The sequence below is a fragment of the Phyllobates terribilis genome, unplaced genomic scaffold (assembly GCF_046119375.1).
Source record: "Phyllobates terribilis strain yellow unplaced genomic scaffold, ASM4611937v1 Scaffold_1__5_contigs__length_1240528914, whole genome shotgun sequence".
Taxonomy (NCBI): domain Eukaryota; kingdom Metazoa; phylum Chordata; class Amphibia; order Anura; family Dendrobatidae; genus Phyllobates; species Phyllobates terribilis.
The window spans coordinates 797256285-797275603 of record NW_027362761.1 but is presented as its reverse complement, the minus strand read 5'-3'; the positions used below and the strand labels follow the sequence as shown (position 1 = coordinate 797275603).

Here is a 19319-nt window from a genome sequence, read left to right as displayed (position 1 = left end):
GGCACGCCCATAATGGCGTCCGCTCTTCCAAGGCGGGAAACCTTTGGAAATGGCGGGAATCGTCTCCCAGTGGCGGGAAACTCTGCAGATGGCGGGAAAAAGCTGTTAATGGCGGACAACCGGCAGGAATCGATCTGTGATGGAGTCCGATGGCGGGGACCCTCCGGAACCGGCGGGAGACTTCTTTTTGAGGTAAACTTGTTCTTTTCTTCAGGCACGCAGTACCCGGGTGTTGCGGGCACGTGATCCTGCCGACTACGCCAAAGTTGACGCGCCCCCTGGGCCATATTCTTTAGGGGAATACCCGGAGCCGGATCAGATGGGGGTTGTAGTCTTCCGAGTGGCTGTGACCCGGTCCGTGCCCAGGGTGTCAAGCTCAGAGTATGTGGCAGTCCTACAGATGTTATAAAGTTCTTTATGTCGACTACGCCACCCGTTGTATTGCGGTCACTACGGCCGCCGCTGCAGCAGGGTCCGCTGAGGCTGATGGTGTTGGTGCAGCTTTTGATAGTATAACCCCCAACGGGTGGGGTATAGCCTCAGGGGGTCAGGTGCAGAGGATGGGGGTTGTGGTGGTGCAGCATAGATGGTAATTAAAGACAGAGTCGGGTTGTGCAGTTTAGGGTATTTACTTACTGCTGATGTTCCGGTCACTCCAGCTTCAAGTGACCACCCGAGCCGTGCTGCGTCCACCAGGTCCTGGATTCAGCCAACCCCCAAGCAAGTCCGGAGCGTGACCCTGAGCCCTCTTTCCTGTCCTGTCTTCTGGCCGTCCCCACCAGGGATCCACCTAAGTCCAGCTCCCTCGGGCCTTCTGTTGGGAAACCCTTGGCCTTGGGTTCCCTGACCCTACACGTGGTTTGCCTTCAGGGTGGATGTGGTGGGTGGCCGTGGCAGATCCTGCCCACGGCCTCCGGTCTCTGGCTGGGGTGTGCTTGAGCCCCCACCAGTTTGGGATCCGGTACCCTTTTGCCAACTCTTCACCCTCGGTTTGTATATGGGTTCTCAGAGTTCCTGCTTGTTTTCTCTGGGTCCTTCTGGCTCTCCTCTCTCACTCTCTCTGGGACTGCTCTGCTCCTCTTCCTCTGACTTCTCTCAGACTGACCCTGATCTTAGATGGTGCCCACCTTAAATACTCCCTCTATGTGTGAGCTCAGGTGACCAGCACCCAATGAGCTCCTATCTTTACCCAGGCTGCTCCCCCTATCTGCCCCTACACTACTTGGGATGTACCACCCCCCTCCCACTCCAGCCAGGAACAGACTCGGTCGTACCTGCACATTTCTAAGTGGGAGTACCGTTGGTCTGTTCCTCGGAAATGGGATGTGTGTAGTGCATGCAGCTTTCTGGACTCAGTCCCACACTCCATCCTTACCCGGGAGTGGAATATCACACCTCTGGGTTGAGGTGCAATACCCCTGTAGCAGCCGAATCCTCAGGGTGCTACACTAACATCTATGTTTATGTTGCTTATAAGATAAGTTAGTTTACAAGCAACCATCCTCTCTGCTCTACTTTTACCATTTATAGTATGTCAAGCTGGTTTGAAGCGTAGCACAAAAGTAAAGGAAAATGTAAAGTAACCTATAGATGTTTGTACATGTCAAATCATGCACATCCATCCAGACATGGACTTTTACCTAACATATGACACAAAGAAATGGTCAATTTTTAACATACTTTAAATAAGGCATAGGACATGGCAAGTAGTGCCATATCTGTATGTCTTTGTACACACAAAGTTGTGTTTTGCAAGAAAATCTTGGAAAGGTTTAAAAATTAAAGTTCAACTATCGTTTCATTGTTAAAAAAAAATCATAAGGCACCTGGCTGTCGCGGTAGGAAGAGTCTCGGCTGCATGATGCCTGCTCCACAATCTGGTCCCACCCTAAGGAAGCATAAGCTACTGAGAATCCATTTCACCTGCTTTGTTATTCGTCTTTGTGCTTGTGTTTTATTAGTATCCTTGTCACTTCTGGTAACATAAGGCAGCACCTACAGCTCATTAAAGTTTCATATGTAGTCCAGCTCCTCCAGGATGGCACATCTATAATTGCCATCACAAGGAGGTTTTTGGTGTCTCCCAGCACAGTTTAAAGAGCATGGAGCAATAACCAGGGCATGGGCCAGACTGGACCATAGAAGGGCATCAACCCAGTAGCAGGACGGATATCTGCACTCTTGAGCAAGGAGAAATAGGAGCAGCACTGGCAGAGCCCTACAAAATGTCATAGACATAAAAGAATGTGGAGGTGATCGTTGGCGTGACCGGTTAGGTGATAGAACAATGATGGCCTAAAAAGAAATATCATTCAAAGATCACACAAACTTCCACATGGTAGCCAACCCTAAATGCCGTTAGCTACTGGGATGAAATATTCAGAGCCATTGTCAGACCTTGTGCTGATGCAGTGGGCTTTCATTTCCTCCTGGTTCAGGACATGTATGGCCTTATCTGGCCAGAGTGTTTAGGCAGTTCCTGTTTGATGACATTGATGCCATTGACTAGCCATCACACTCTCCTGACCGAAATGCAATTGTGAACCTCTGGGGCATTATGTAGTAGCACCACAGATCTTCCAGGAGGTCACTGGTGCCCTTATTCAGGTCTGGGAGGAGATTCCCCAGGGCAACATCTGCCATCTCATTAGGAGCATTCTTGGCCATTGTTGGGAGGGTATATAGGCACATCGGCTCCATGAAAACTAAGTTGCATTATGAGTTGCAGTGATGAAATTCATGCAAATTGGATCCACCCCAGAAAAAGCCGTCATTTGTAAGGCTAAACCCTGGGTTAGGCTATACATTTGACATCTGACAGAAGGTGGACTGCTCCATGCATTTGTTTTTAAGCCCTGTTTTAATTACTTTTGTGAGTATAATAAATGCCTTTTCACTGCTTGTCCAGTCTAGTGGATCTACACTATATACCATTTTATCGGTTATGGTACCTTGTCACTTGGATTTTCTACTTTACTTCATCTAAATTGTGACGTTTAGAGTGACACCTGGTGTTTCACTATTGATTTTCTACTGGACCAATTACTTGGAATCCAAGCACTCTGTTCACATTATCCTTTACCTGTATTAGGTGGTGAGCTCTCTCCCATTTCTACCCAATATTGTAGCGAAGTGTTTTAATTTTTTGCAATTTTACTCTTGTACTTATATGATTAATCCCATCTTATAAAGTAGTGGAATATCAGTAGCATATACTAGAAACTAGGAGCAAAATAAAAGTGCAAATAGGGTCTTATCTGAGAATAACAATAATGCAAATAAAGGATATGCTAACCTGATAAGGCTGTGTGACACACAACCATGAATAAGCATGAAAACAGCTGCTGTATATCCATGGGTCTTCCGACCAGGAAAGAGAAAAAAAAGGAGCCAATGTGGTTTATCGGCGTTGCTGGTAGACAATGAAGATCCAAATGAAATTTTTATTTCAGGTTCTCTAGTCAACGCGCTCCAAAGTCATTTCAGACCTCTTCCCCAGGACACAAACCGGTACTACACATTAAGGGTCTATCAGTGCTTGTTCGGAGTCTACACTGTTATCACCATTTCTGCATATAGTGATAACAGTGCATTTCACTAAAGAAATTCATGATTAGGTGAACTGCTCTGGAAGCTGCCAATGGTGGGGGCCAGGATCTGGTGATTTTACAAGTCTGATAACAGCTCAGGAGCTTAGAGGAAAGGAGCAACAGCTGACTGCTGTATAGCAATCAATGGGCTGGAGAGAGATGACTGCGATGTTGATTCCTCTCCAGGTATGTAACTACTGTGCAAACTCTGCCAGGCTCTGGTGCATGAGCTCCTTGGAAATAAGCTGTACACGATGTAAGATTAAAGGGCATCTGTCAGTAGGATCAACTCTCCTAAGTTGTCCATATGGGCATGCAAGTCATAGAAAGTTGAATCTGGCCCATAAATCCTTTCAGCTCATTTGCATATATGAAAAACATAGATTTCTTGGGAACTATTCATTGGATTGCAGATATGAAGGTATCATTTCATTCGACTTTCCATGACCTTCATACCCATATAGACAGCTTGTTGACCCTAGTGACAGATGCCCTTAAAAGCTCTCACAGCAGAGAACGATAGCAGATAGAAAAGCAAGTCAATTGCAAACTTACCTACTTTCATGCTGTCTAACTAATTAAAGCAATTTAATAAAATGAGACTACTCCTTTAATATTATGGGAATATCTCTTTATTACCAGCCAACTTAGTAAAACAGGTTCTGTGAGTGTTTCTCTGCTTTATTTTGGCCTCAGTTATGGTTCACCAGGGTAGTCATATGTCACTTTGAAAAAATGTTATTAATTTGCAATTCAGCGAGTTAAAATTTCAAGGTTAATTCCAGCTACAATCATAGGTGATAAACATAGGTAATAAATTTTAGACTTATGGGGGTCCCAACTACACAAGTACAGTACACTAATACATTAATAATCACATGCATAATATATTGGCATATAAAGAAAGAAAAGAGCAGTTTATAAAAGAAAAATTATAAAAGTCCACAATGGGCAAAGAAAGATTTGACATACCGGTACTTAAATAAGGTCTGAGTGCACTGTAGGTTAAATGATGGTTATCTTTACTGCCCTGCTTTGGGACATTATTGCACAAATTTGTCAGGACAGTACTTGATATGCATACGTACAATCTGTGCGTGCAAGTGAAAATGAAGCTTTACAATGTAGTTGGCACTATGTAGTGATTTTCCAACACCACAGTTACTTATGATACTTATATGTTGCTTAATACCTTGATTAGTAAATGTAAGATAAAGCAATCTGCAACTTGCATTCTTTATTGACCTGTATTTATGGCTCACCTGAATTCCATAAAATAATATCATTAGTCTCCTAAAGTGACCTCAGAGTGAAGAAATTCGGCACATATAGAACTAAATGTACCTATGTTTTATTCTTTATCTTCAAGTCTGCCATCTACTCAACTGTTTTGACTGGAACCTAGAGAAACCTTTTAACTACTATGGAGAAAGCAGCAAAATCCAAAAGGAAATAGAAAAGAAGTGAAGATTTTACATCACAACTTTCCAGACATGAACATTTTTCCATCCACAGAGAAGCGATCGTTTCAAAGCTGAGCCTTTTCCTAATCAGATGCCCATACAAATTACATAAAAGAGGACAAAATTGATCATTTTGATCATCTTGACTGACCGTCATTTTGTTGCGGTGGCCCGACTGTGGACTATTGTCAGCTAAAAATGTTATTTGCTAAGTCGAATTTACTAGGCTTTTGTCAGCTTGCCAATTTGAGTAAGCCCACTCTTTAGGGGTTTCTTTTTCAAATGTCTTCCTGATCTGCAAGTTTGTTATGTTGATGGTCAAATCGTTTCTCCTAATGTTCCAACAGAAAATTGACTGGGGAGAGATAATTCTGGATGATCATAGTCAGTGGCGTAACTAGAGTCCCATGGGCCCTGGTGCAAAATTTGAACTTGGGACCCAATCTCCATGTTGGCCAGATCTAAGGGCCTTTGTAGTGTTCTAGATCCTATAAAAACATTCTATAAAAACATGAGGACATCATGGCACCTTCCTGTATTAATTTCCCCTCTCCTGGCTTCTTTCTGTAATAATGTACCCATCCTTTCTGCTTCCTGTAATAAAGTCCCCCAACCTGGGCCTCTTTCTGTAATAATGGCTCCCATCCTGTAATAATGTCTCTCATCCTAAGCCCTTTCCTGCTATAATATCCTCTGTCCTGGGCTTCTTCCAGTTATAATGTCCCCCATCCTGGGCCTTTCCCGTACTAATGTCCCCATCATGGGTTCCTCCTTGGTATAATGTCCCCTGTGTTGGGCCCATTACTATAATTATGTCATCCATCCTGGCCCCTTTCTGTAGCAATGCCCCTTATTCTGGTATAATGTCCCCCATCCTAGGCCGCTTCCTGGTATAATAACCCCCATCCTGGACCCCATTCTGGTATAATGATACCCATCCTGATATAATGACCCCCATCCTGGGCCCCTTCTTTGTATAATGACACCCATCCTGGGCCCCTTCATGGTATAATAACCCCTATCCTGGTATAATGATCCTCATCCTGGCCCCCTTACTTGTATATTGACCCCCATCTTGGGCTCCTTCCTGGACGCCATTCTGGTATAATAACCCGCATCCTGATATAATGACCCACATCCTGGGTTCCTTCCTTGTTTAATATCCCCCAACCTGGACCACATTCTGGTATAATGACCCTCATTCTGGACCTCTTCCTTGTATAATGACCCCATGGGTCTCTTCATGGTATAACGTCTGTCTGTTTTCCAAAACATAAAAAAAATAAATTATTCTCTTTACTTCCTCTCCCATGACGTGCAATGTCCTCTTCTGTAGCCGGCAGCTGACTTCAGCGTGAGACGAGCAGCGCATGACGTCACTGTCATGCGCCGCTCGTGACTAGCAAGCCGACGTCAGTTTTCGGCGTCTGATTGGTGGCGGCATGTATAGCAGCGCAGGGAGCCGACAGGTCCTGAATCTGACAAAAGTAATAAATTAAAAATCTATGAAAATGAACAAATGAAAGTCAGTCATTGCTTTTCAACCCTGCTTCCACAGAATTTTAAAAAAAATTAAACTCATGAAATAGGCCTGGACAGAAATGATGGTACCCCTGAAAATAATGTGACAAAAGGGACATGTTAAATCAAGTTGTGTCCACTAATTAGCATCACAGGTGTCTATAATCTTGTAATCAGTCAGTGGGCCTGTATATAGGGCTACAGATACTCACTGTGCTGTCAGGTGACATGGTGAGTACCACACTCAACATGGACCAGAGGAAGCAAAGGAAAGAGTTGTCTCAGGAGATTAGAAAGAAAATTATAGACAAGCATTTTAAAGGTAAAGGTTATAAAGCCCAGGATAACTTCTAAAGAGATTAAAGGTGAACTTCAAGCTCAAGGAACATCAGTGTCAGATCGCATCATCCATTGTTGTTTGATCCAAAGTGGACTTCATGGGGGACGACAAAGGAGAACACCATTGTTGAAAAAAAATCATAAAAAAGCCAGACTGAAAATTTGCCAAACTGCATGTTGACAAGCCACAAAGCTTCTGGGAGAATGGCCTATGGACAGATGAGACAAAAATGGAAGTTTTTGGCAAGGCACATCAGCTCTATGTTCACAGACGGAAAAATGAAGCATATCAAGAAAAGAACACTGTCCCTACTGTGAAACATGGAGGAGGCTCTGTTATGTTCTGGGGCTGCTTTGCTGCATCTGGCAAAGGGTGTCTTGAATCTGTGCAGGGTACAATGAAATCTCAAGACTATCAAGGGATTCTAGAGAGTAATGTGCTGCCCAGTGTCAGAAAGCTTGGACTCAGTCGCAGGTCATGGGTCTTGCAACAGGATAATGACCCAAAACACACAGCTAAAAACACCCAAGAATGGCAAAGAGGAAAGCATTGGACTATTCTGAAGTGGCCTTCTATGAGCCCTGAACTAAATCCTATTGAGCATCTTTGGAAAGAGCTGAAACATGCTGTATAGAAAAGGCAACCTTCAAACACGAGAAAACTGGAGCAGTTTGCTCATGAGGAGAGGGCCAAAATACCTGTCGAGAGGTGCAGAAGTCTCATTGACTGTTACAGGAATCGTTTGATTGCAGTGATTGCCTCAAAGGGTTGTTCAACAAAATATTAAGTTAAGATTACCATCATTTCTGTTCAGGCCTATTTCATGAGTTTCATTTTTTTTTTTAATTCTGTGGAAGCAGGGTTGAAAAGCAATGTCTGACTTTCATTTGTTCATTTTCATAGATTTTTAATTTTACTGTTTTACTCTTTTAGAGAAATCCTTAGTTGAAATAGTATGCTAATGCGTTGCAAGTAGGTGGCACTTATAGATCTACTATCTCTCTGCCCTGCTCATTGCCTGCCCTCAGTCTCTGACTGACAGGTCATGAAAACATGAGTGATCCAGGGACAGGAGTCAGACAGCGGGTGGGAAATAGGGAGAGAGGCAGGAGAGCCCACCCACTATACTTGCAACTCATTAGAATATACTTTCAACCATGGATTTCTTTAAAATAACAAAATGGATTTCTATAAGAAAGGTAAGGATTTAATCATCATTAAAGCACCTTTACTTATATGCGATTAGTTTGGAGTATAAGATCCTGATGACAGATTCCCTTTAAGCATTATACATTCTGGTAGGTAGAATTCACGCAGCATCCGCCCAGATTCTTTCTTGAAACTTCCAGATAGTGAAATATGATTTATGTCTCCTTACAACACTCTCCACTGCTCAAGAGTCCAGTGACTGCGTGATTGTGATTCATATCTCTATGACCGAAACTTGGCATTGCTTATGGCGATCTTGGAATTCCATTTCATCAAGCTCCTGATGCAGAGTTCTGGTACTAATGTCACTTCCAGAAACAATGTGGAACCCTGCCGTGAGTGATGCAACAGAGAAAAAGGTAATTTTTATGTCCCATACGTTTCAGCACTTGGCAGACCCACTCTGTGAGTATGTATGATCTGTAATTGCTTCTGGATGCTTCCACTCACAACAAAAGATGAGAAATTTCAAATACTGTCTTGCAACATCTTACAACAGGTCCCTAAACCTTTCAGTACGACATGTACTACTTCCAGTGTTTGTTTCAGAATACATGGCTGTGTTGACTTTTGCACTAATTGGGAAGAAAAATGTGGTGACATATCCTTTTAGAGCCCTACAGACATCTTAGATTTGAGTTAGCAGATCCTATCTACCATTAATCTAATATTTATAAGGGTCGGCCAAAATGTTCTCGTTTTGCCTTACTGGAAGGAATTAGATCAACCATCTTTGCAGATCATGAACTTTCAAGTTTTTTAGTCTCAGGACAAGAGATGCAAAGATGTCTGTCAGCCACTTAACCAACCTACAACATAACCACTCCATAATAATTAGTTTGTCAAACTGATATCCAAGTTAAAGGAATTGTTTAATAAAAATGACAACAAAGAATTATAACATATCACAGTATCCAAGGGGTAACGTTTCTCCTTGTGGCGAGTGACATGTTAAGCATGTCAAGGTGAGGAGACTTAAGCAGCAATGATCCTCTGGGAAATATGCAAATTGTCTCTTCAGAGAGGAAGAGAACTAGAACTATATTGACACCTATAGGAAGTAGCAATCCTAAATGTCACTATTGACTCTCCAACAACTTTTAGGATTGCTACTTCTTCTAGGTGGCACTAGAGTTCTAGTTCTCTTCCTCTCTGAAGAGACAATTAGCATATCAAAGTGTAATAAGAAATGTCTTAACCTGCGTTATGTTTTGTTGCATAACTATTATTTTTATACAAGTAAAAGCTTTAGAAGCCTTGAAAATGAAGAGATAATATACGAGCACAGGACTAGATCAATAGTTGGCTGATACTTCAGGACACAGACCTAGTCCTCCAAGGTCCAAGACAACGGAAACTAGCGCTTAAGGAATGAACTCAAAGTTCAGGAAAGTTATGAGTTTGCCTCAGCACAATCTTCATCCTGTGAACAGTTAATAAGCAATCTCATGTCCTATTTAAATGCGGCTCCTTCGTAAACTGTACATTCGTTTGCACGTCTTCCTGTAATTGAACAGACCTAAACCAAATTGTGTACTTTGAACTTCGTCATACTTTATTATATATGTGATGTGCACAGACTTTTAGTGCATTCTTCTGAACTAACAAGCAGCAATACCCCTCGGAAATGAGGAGTTGTTTTCCGTCCTAATAAGTTACATGTATCACTAGTTTTGCCACAGAGAACGAATTCCTTAAGGTAAGAGATTAAGTATACAATGGTGCAACAATTTAGAGTTTTATGTTTTCTTGATTCACGTAACAAAATATGTTCTGATTTGGCAAATTGTTGGCAAATTTAGAAAGTGTTGGGAGTCGGAGTAGATTGGGCAGTCAAGGTACAGATTTTATTATTAGCCAGGTAAAAGGTAAAAACAGGACATGGGTAATGTTTATTTTATTAACCAGAGTATGGCTACATGAAGAACATTTTGTGGAGTATGGAAAATACTTGTTTCTAGTTTCTGTAATGAATTCCATTATTTGGTAGTCTATTTGATTTTCAATCTCATAATTGAAAATTATGCATGGCGAATAAGCCTCCTTACCTTGACGTGCCAGAGCTGGTGTGTCACTCTCCATAAGGAGAAATGTTACCCCTTAGACCTCAGTCCAGAACAATCTCATAATGACATTGAGATAAGTTAAAATAAATAGAGCCTAAAGGAAGATAAAACTTAAGGTTATAAGGATCTATCTGGAGGGAATTACTAAGAATCCAGAATTCCTTATTCATATCACATTACATATAGACATATTCATGACCACACCTTTGGGGTATCAGAATGAATGAAACCAAAAACATGGATCTACCATTGAAACTCTTTTTACAGTTTTTTTAATTGTAAAAAAGGGGAACTTGTCAGGTGATTATTGATTCCGGAACCGTGGGCAGCAGAAAACAGGAACAGCCTTCCTCATCACAAACATCTACGCTTTACTGAAACCCGGCAGTGTGTCCGATAAAATATAATTTGCAAACAAGAGCAGAAAAGTGAGAAGAGACCTAGGGTAGTTCCCGTGCTTGACAGGTCTTTCCGTACTTGTGTATAGGACAGACATGTCGGTGAAGTCCACCAGGCTGGCTCCCATTAACTTGTACTGCATCCGAGCTATAGTTTGTATTATAGTGAAGAGCTACATTCACAGATCTCCAAGCTTTAAATGGGTTTATCCATCTTATATAGTGATGGTATATCACTAGAATATGCCATCAATTTATGATTGATAGAAAAATAAGGGGGACAATGCAAGTGCAATAGCGTCTTATCCGATGAATCAGTGAAGGATAGAAGCATGGGGAAATTGCTCACTTTGTGAGGTTGTGTGACTCACAGCAAAAGTTAGCACTTTTGAAGGTAGTAGTACCAGCTGCTGTAACCCCAACAGGTTGGAGATTCCAACATAGTAATCAGGTAGTGGAGAACAGTGGGTAAATCTGTGCTGCCGGTTCTGTGTTTGCAATAAAGATCTCATATGTGGTTTCAGAACATCTATGTGGTTTTATTCTCAATGCATATCGAAGTTAGCAAACTTCTTCATCATTCTCCTGATGAAGAAGTTTGCTAACTTCGAATTGCGTTGAGAATAAAACCACATAAATGTTCTGATCTTTATTGCAAACACAGAACCGGTAGTGCAGATTTACCCACTGTTCTCCACTACTTGATCACTTTATGATTGGAGGACGTTGGACCTTTGCGAATCCCACTGATCCTGAGAATGATGGACAGCAGTGCTAGTTTTTCCTACACAGCGGTGCTCCTGGCCACCAGCTGTGCAGGAAACTGCAGCTGGCCCTATTCACTTGTGTAGCCCCTTCATTCACATGGATGGGAGCCCAAGGGGTTGGACTCCAGTGATATATGCCATCACTTTAAACTGAATTCACCTTATTCCTTAGTATCATCTTTATAAAGTAGGTAAAGCTAACCACTCTATTTTACATTGACCTTTCACTTAAGTGTTTGCAAATAAGCTTGTTGTCTGTTTCCTAAAGTAGTCATCAGAATCGTGAAAGCCGCCCCAGGCTACATTACATGATGGAGTACAAGGCTAGCACAGGAAATGTAGTGCAATCACAGAAAATGATATCCAACTTGCTATATAGGCTGTCTGTAACGCGCTGTGGAATTAATGGCACTGTATAAGTGCGTAAAAGAAAAAAAAATAATAATAATTATACAAACACAAACCCCCACACCTTCACCATGGTTCCCATGTCCAACCCTGAGGGCTATATCAGAAGATGTATATAATTAAATTGGAGCACCACATGTGCACTAACATATACGTTCCAGTCATCTACAGACTAAAACTGGAGAAACTGAGCTACAAATGTAGTAACTGGTCAAAGGAACCACATAACAAAACACGACTAAAGCATTACAATTCCCTCAAAGTACTAATATTTTCAGCTACTAAAAATTCCTATCCATGGTTATGTTTTCGCATAGAAATTGCAAATTAATTTAATTACGTATCTAGGATTAGATACATAACGAGAAATGATTGAGCCAACTGTAAAATGGAACTATGCCCTTTGTCCTCTATAATTTACATGCACTCTACGATCTGTTCTATACTCAATCAATACTGAAAGGACAGAGTAGCAATTACTGTATTAAAAATCAGATACGTATATTTAATGCAGTCAATCATTGTATCAGACCTTATAGGGCATGACCTTGTTACACTTGCATGATCTCATTTAGCTACAAATAAAGCGTTAATTAGAGTGTCCTATCTTTCTAACCACTTTCTTTATACAGCCTATTGGGTCTAGTTGCTCAAATACCTGGCGATATCTTACATATTCCTGTCTGTTAAATTAACATGGTACGCTCTTTGCACATGACGAAATGATGAACCATGGTCTATGATAAATTTTCTAGAATACTCTTAAAAACTTGGGCGAACTGGTTAAAATTGCAACCATACAGTTCTTTTTCTAATCTCCATCTGCAGCCTTCTCCTTATCTCTGTACATTCTTAGTTCACTTGGCTGACATACATTTCTGAATTATTGGTAGGCTTGGAAATCAGATATTACTTTTTCAATAGATGAAGACTTGTCGAAAGATATCTGGCTGCACTCCTAAAAATCCAAAGAATATGGTGCGTAAATGAAAGGATGCAGGATTACAATTATTCAAGAATGTCTTAACTAGGCTGTTATAAATATATGGTTAAGGGTATTTACCTTGCTGGAGTTACAAATTCAGGACAGTATAAAGATGCTTGTCTTTCATTGAAGCCACTTATCTAACCACCGGCAATCAGTTGTTTTTGTTGGATAAACCTCTGTACTGTACAGTTGTTGATAGTATTAACTGGCTGGCATTTATTCCAGTGAATAGGTGGCGATGAAAAACATCACCATGTTAAATCCACTACAGTGGCAGCTTCTCTTTGTAGAGATATAGTTAGGTCCAAATACTTTTTATGCAAGGGGATCGTCAAAATCAAATAACCCCTTTAAAGCGAATGTGTTATCAAAAAATGACCAATTGTTTGTCAGCTTTTCTAAAAAAATGTTGAAGTTTTATTTTTAAAAGGGCTGGTCTGATACATATGAAGTCCTTTATAAATACCTATTTTTAAGCCCTAAACACTTTATTATGAAATTCCCCACACTTCTCCTTATCCTGCTCATTCTTTATGTTTTTTTTTACTTTATTTCTTGTAACATTTTGTTTGAGAGGAGTCTTAAACGGGAGGACACAGGAGGATGGAGCTGCCCTTACTTCCCTGCAGCGTCTATCGCCCCTTCTGGAACGAGATGTCATCAGTGGCTGGCGCTATGGTCACTTAACACAGCTTCTGTCCCTGCAGTCTCCTGATGACATCCTGGTTCAGTACAGGTGATTGAGAAGTGACCACATCTTTTGTCACCGTAGTCACAGTCACTGCTTCTAACACCACAGTCTTTTCCCTTAAAATAAATGAATCATCATCAGGGAGCGGTGATAGGTGTAGTGTGAGTGACACCAGAGCCAACCCCTGATGACAATTCGCTTGAGTGTGGTGTTAGAAGCAGTGGGAGTGACACCAGCGCCGCTCCCTGATGACAATTCATTTGAGGGCGGTGTTATAAGCATGGTGAGTAACAACAGCGCTTTGCCATAGCTTTTATCACTGCCCTCAAATAAATCGTCATGAGGGGTGGCACTGGTGTCACTCACACTGCTTCTAACACAGCCTCCTGATGAAGATTTGTTTCAGGGACATACCACAATGTTAGAAGCACAGACTGTGATGGTGGCGGCAACTGAAAATGTGGTCACTTCTCTATCACCACTACTGAACCAGGATGTCATCAGGGGGTGGCGGTGACAATAGTTGTGGTAAATGGCCGAAGTGCCACCCCCTGATGACATCCTGTTACAGGAGGAGCGATAGATGCTACAGAGAAGTGAGTGTAACTCCAGTCTCCTGTGACGTCCTGTTTGAGACTCTGCTCATACAAAATGTCACAGGAAGTAGAGTAGAAAATAGCAGGAAAGGAGAAGTGTAGAAAATGTAATAATATAGCTAATTACAAGAGTGTTTAGGGCTTAAAGATAGATATTTATGAAGGGCTTCATAGGTATCAGTTCACTTCTTAATTTCATATCAATATCTTTGTAAAATTAAATTTTCACACTCGTAACTAATATTAGACTCCTACTTCCCATTAAGCACATGGACAACAGCAGGAACAGACTGACTCAGCAATAGACTGACCAGGGCAATGGTCAATGTGCAAGTAAAATAGGAGGTGAGCTGTAAAATCACCTATTGTGAATGGTGGATCTTGTGTTATCTACTGAATGTAGAAGTGATACCTTTCATTGTATTCCTGTCTCTGATGATAATAAGACTGCTGAAAAGTCTTCTGTACAGAACACGAAGTATGAAGCCTAGTGGTCAGTGTGAAAATGGCACCATTTCTGATTTTTTTTAATTTTAAATACACAACATAGATAGTGACATGTGAAATTGAAGAAAGCATTATAAAAAAAACTAATTAAACATACATTTAAAATAAAAAACGGTTTTAAACAATACACCATTTTCTCTGGTGAAACATGGTATGTAGTATTTATATGTATTGCTGTTCAGAACAATTCTCCACCACCCCTCCAGTACACAAAAGCAAAAACGTGAGTAGACTGCCCTTTTGTACATGGGTGGGTTTGTTAACCATATGTAACCCATTCGTACACAAAACGTACACGTGTTGTGTAGGCAATAAGCATTACACGTGTAAATTGGTTTATATATTAACGACTTAACTAACAAGAAAACTACACAAAGGTTTAGACAGTATGCAAACTCCAGCCAGACAGTACTTTGGAAGCAATCCTACCCTTAAAGTAGACCATTGTAGTGGTGTAAAAGATTACAGAACTTTCCTAAACCCTACTGATGCTGACAGTGATAAAAGGTTAACAAAAAAAGCAAAACATGCAAAATATCAAGGTTTTGTAAGTAACCTAAGGACTTTGGAATGGTTCTAATGATCAAGAAAACAAGACTGTGGTTGAAAAGAGATGACCGTAACTTTTTATTTGCGGATTTTCCATCAATCATTCAAGTCTACGAGGAAAATCTGAAAGTAAAATGCATATTTACTGCAAGTTTATGCTTAGTAAAAAATGTACAGTGGACATTAGATTTCAATAAATCCCAACCACTTTGCTACAGGAAAAATATATATCTTTGTATACTCTAAGATGCATAGGCAGGTGAAGACTGGGCATCCGAACAAAAACTGTGGCAAAAGAAGACTTACCATGAGACTCAAAAGGAAATCCAGCAATTGGTTCTGATTAGTAATAGAGAGTAAGTGAAGATATTGTTCCATGGATTAAATTTATGCTCTTGGTTTGTCCATTACTTTGAAGATATTAAGTAGAGAAAAAGTCCAATGAAATCTTATGAATTTAAGACTATCCAAAATTTCGAGACAAATTGTACTCCAAAGTTTAGGTGTAGAAGATCTGTGTCCGGGCTTCAAAGGAGATCGTGATTTCTGCTATTTACAGCTATGCTGTTACATCACTGTATATAGGACAAGCAATCAGATAATCGCAGCTTCAAGAATAACAAGAACAGTGAAAAGTAAAAAAAAAAATGTTCTAAAAATATGAAAAAAAATTAAAAAACTCAAAGTTCAAATCATCCCTTTTCCCACTATTAAAAATAAAAATAATGAAATTAAAAAAATTACATGTTTGGTGTTGCTGCATTCAGAAATGTCCGATCTATCAAAATATAAAAATAACTCGATCGGTAAACACCAACGAAAAAAAAAAGGAAAAAACGCCATTATGCTTTTTTGATCGCTGCAATTCCACAAAAAAATACTGTAACAAGTGATCAAGACATCACATCTATCCTCAAATGGTATCAATAAAAACATCCTACCCCGTAAACAATAAGCTATCATACAGCTACAATAAGCTATCATGCAGGTCCATCGACCGAAAAATGAAAACATTACGGGTGTCGGAAAATGGCGACACAACCCCCATTTTCTTTTTTTTTGCAAACATCTATATTTTTCATCACTCAAATAATAAAAAAACTGGACATGTTTGGTATCACCGTAATTGTACTGATAAGCAGAATCATATTGCAAGGTCATTTTTACCACAAACTGTACACCTTAAAAATAATTCCCAAAAAGCAATGTCAAAATTGCTTTTTTTTTCACAATTTTTCCCCACTTGTAATATTTTTCCACATTTTCCAGTGCACTATGTATGATGCCTTTCAAAAGTACAACTCGTCCAGCAAAAAACAAGCCCTCATATGTCTATATGGACAGAAAATGAAAAAAGTTACGGCTCTGGGAAGGTGAGGGAAAAACGAAAAAGCAAAAAAGGAAATTGGTCGCATCGTGAAGGGGTTAATGACAACATGTTCCCTATTTTCAATGGAATAATTTGGCTCAGCAGGGGATCATTTCTTGATAAAGAACCTGCATGGATGCTTTCTAAGCTCACAAGAAGGCTGAGAGAGAATGGATTCAACACCTATGAAGGAGGTATATACTTCAAGAAAAAAAAAAGCTTGTTGACATCTGGATGATGTAGAACCAAAGCAGAGAAGAAACAAGACTTGAGAAGACTGAGAGCTTGAATTGCAGTGTCTGTCCAGTGCTTAGAATTTGCACCCTTCCAAGTAAGGGTTGTAAAAGGGGAAACTATTTGGGAATAGTTCTTGATAAACTGATGGTAGCAGACAAGAAATTTTTGAAGGGATCCTCGCCAGTCCAGAATTGATGAAACCTTTTTAGCATACATGTGTAAGTCTTTCAAGCAAATTACATATTGGAGACCCATCAGCTTTGTGATCAAAGAGGCATTTTGCATATAAATATTTTGCCGGAATCTATGAAAGAGGGGACAGACATGCTGACGATGAGAGCTCAGATTCTTGGAGAAAATGAAGATGTTGTCCATTCTACAGCATATTGGCACAGGAAATCACAAGTCCTGGAATAGGGCTGGGGCATAACATAAGTCATGACTACACCTTCATAATGACAGTCATAGGTGTTGAATATCATCGCCTAATTGCAAATTAAATTGTAGGCACTGTGAAAATCTAATTTTTTTCTAAATTCTAATTTTTGAATATTTTCTAAACTAAAAATGTTGATTTGGTCAAAGAGTTTTGATTTAAGTGATAATGGATAGTGATCTTTCATTGTGATTTTATTCAAAATCCAATAATTAATGCACTGCATGGGGGACCCATCCTTATTTTTTACGAAGAACATGATTTTTAAACGAGCAGGAAAATGTTTTACCTCACAGAAAGAATCATCTGTGATCCTGTGCTGTCCTGTCTGTATACTTTTTTTTGCATCCTCCCCTTCCCAGGAGATGTGGTATGATCAGACCATGTCCCTGCACGGTCAGACACAGCCATTACACAGTACAGAGCAGGGGCACATTTATAAGATTATCTCAGCACAGCATCACTTTATTTAATATATCCAATTATACAATGTATTACTATTCCAAGATCTATTGATTAACCCTTTCAGGACCCAGCCTATTTTGACCCTAAAGACCTTGGCATTTTTGTCAATTCTGACCAGTGTCCCTTTACGAAGTAAAAACTCTGGAACACTTCAACGGATCCTAGCGATTCTGAGATTGTTTTTTCGGGACATATTGGGCTTCATGCTAGTATTAAATTTAGGTCGATAATATTTGCGTTTATTTGTGAAAAAATCAAAAATATGGGAAAAATTTTGAAAATTTCGCAATTTTCAAATTTTGAATTTTTATTCTGCTAAACCAGAGAGTGATGTGACACAAAATAGTTAATAAATAACATTTCCCACATGTCTACTTTACATCAGCACAATTTTGGAAAAAAAAAATTTTGGTAGGAAGTTTGAAGGGTTCAAAGTTCATCAGCAATTTATCTTTTTTCCATCAAAATTTACAAAACCATTTTTTTTAGTGACCACATCACATTTGAAGTCCCTTTGAGAGGTGTACATGACATAAAACACCCAAAAGTGACACCATTCCAAAAACTGCACCCCTCAAGCTACTCAAAACTACATTCAAGAAGATTATTAACCCTTCAGGTGCATCACAGGAACTAAAGCAACATGGAAGAAAAAAATGAACATTTTAATTTTTCTAACAATAATTTTCTTTTAGCCTAAATTTTTTAATTTTCCCATGGGTAACAGGATAAAATGCATCCTAAAATTTGTTGGGCAATTTCTCCTGAGTACACTGATACCTCATATGTGGTCATAAACCACTGTTTGGGCGCACGGCAGAGCTCAGAAGGGAAGGAGCGCCATTTCACTTTTTGAATGGAAAATTAGCTCCAAAAGTCAAATTGCGCTCCTTCCCTTCTGAGCCCTGCCATGCGCCCAAACAGTGGTTTATGACCACATATGAGGTATCGATGTACTCAGGAGAAATTGCCCAACAAATTTTAGGATGCATTTTATCCTGTTACCCATGTGAAAATTAAAAAATTTAGGCTAAAAGAAAATTTTTGTGAAAAAAAAGTACTTTTTTGTTTTCACAGATCAATTTGTGAAGCACCTGGGGGTTCCAAGTGCTCACTATGCATCTAGATAGGTGCCTTGGGGGGTCTAGTTTCCAAAATGGGGTCACTTGTGGAGGAGCTCCACTGTTTAGGCATATCAGGGGCTCTCAAAACGCAACATGGTTCCAATTTGTTAGCGGACACCATGTCGTGTTTGGAGAGTCCCTGTGTGCCTAAACATTGGAACTCCCCCACAAGTGACCCCATTTTGGAAACTAGACCCCCCCAGGGAACTTATCTAGATGCATAGTGAGCACCCCCATGTGCTTCACAAATTGTGTAGTGTATGTCAGGTTGGTGTGCGGTGTGGTATAGTGTAGTGTATACACCACACACACACAACCTCACATACACTACAACACACACACCAACCTGACATAGCCTCCTCAGCTGAGTACGCCCTAGACTAGGATGAGCGGGACGGGCAGGACATTTTGTGTGCTGTGTGCGTGTGTAAAAAAAAAAAATCGAAACTTTATTATAGTGTGAGTGTACGTGTGTGTGTGTGTGAGTGCTTGGTGTAACCTTCTGCAGTCACGTGTGGGGACTGTCAGGCGTAGGGGACTGTCAGGCGTAGGGGGCGCACTCAGGCACACGGGGCACAGGAGGGGGCGCACTCAG

The 19319-nt window shown here is 40.3% G+C and overlaps 2 protein-coding genes across 4 annotated transcripts in view; one reads left to right on the top strand and one right to left on the bottom strand.

Annotated features, from left to right (window-relative positions):
* IDUA (alpha-L-iduronidase) overlaps positions 1 to 19319 on the bottom strand; it is a 157624-nt gene that overhangs the window by 74363 nt on the left and 63942 nt on the right. The window lies entirely within an intron of this gene.
* Positions 8291 to 19319, top strand: part of LOC141151678 (sulfate anion transporter 1-like) — a 68653-nt gene continuing 57624 nt past the window's right edge. The window contains exon 1 of one of the 2 annotated variants that reach the window (XM_073637073.1): positions 8291 to 8482. The gene's annotated coding sequence lies outside the window, so the exon portion shown is untranslated. Of the gene's footprint in view, positions 8483 to 9520; positions 9823 to 19319 lie in introns of those variants that run through there. The other variant, XM_073637071.1, reaches the window with a different exon arrangement.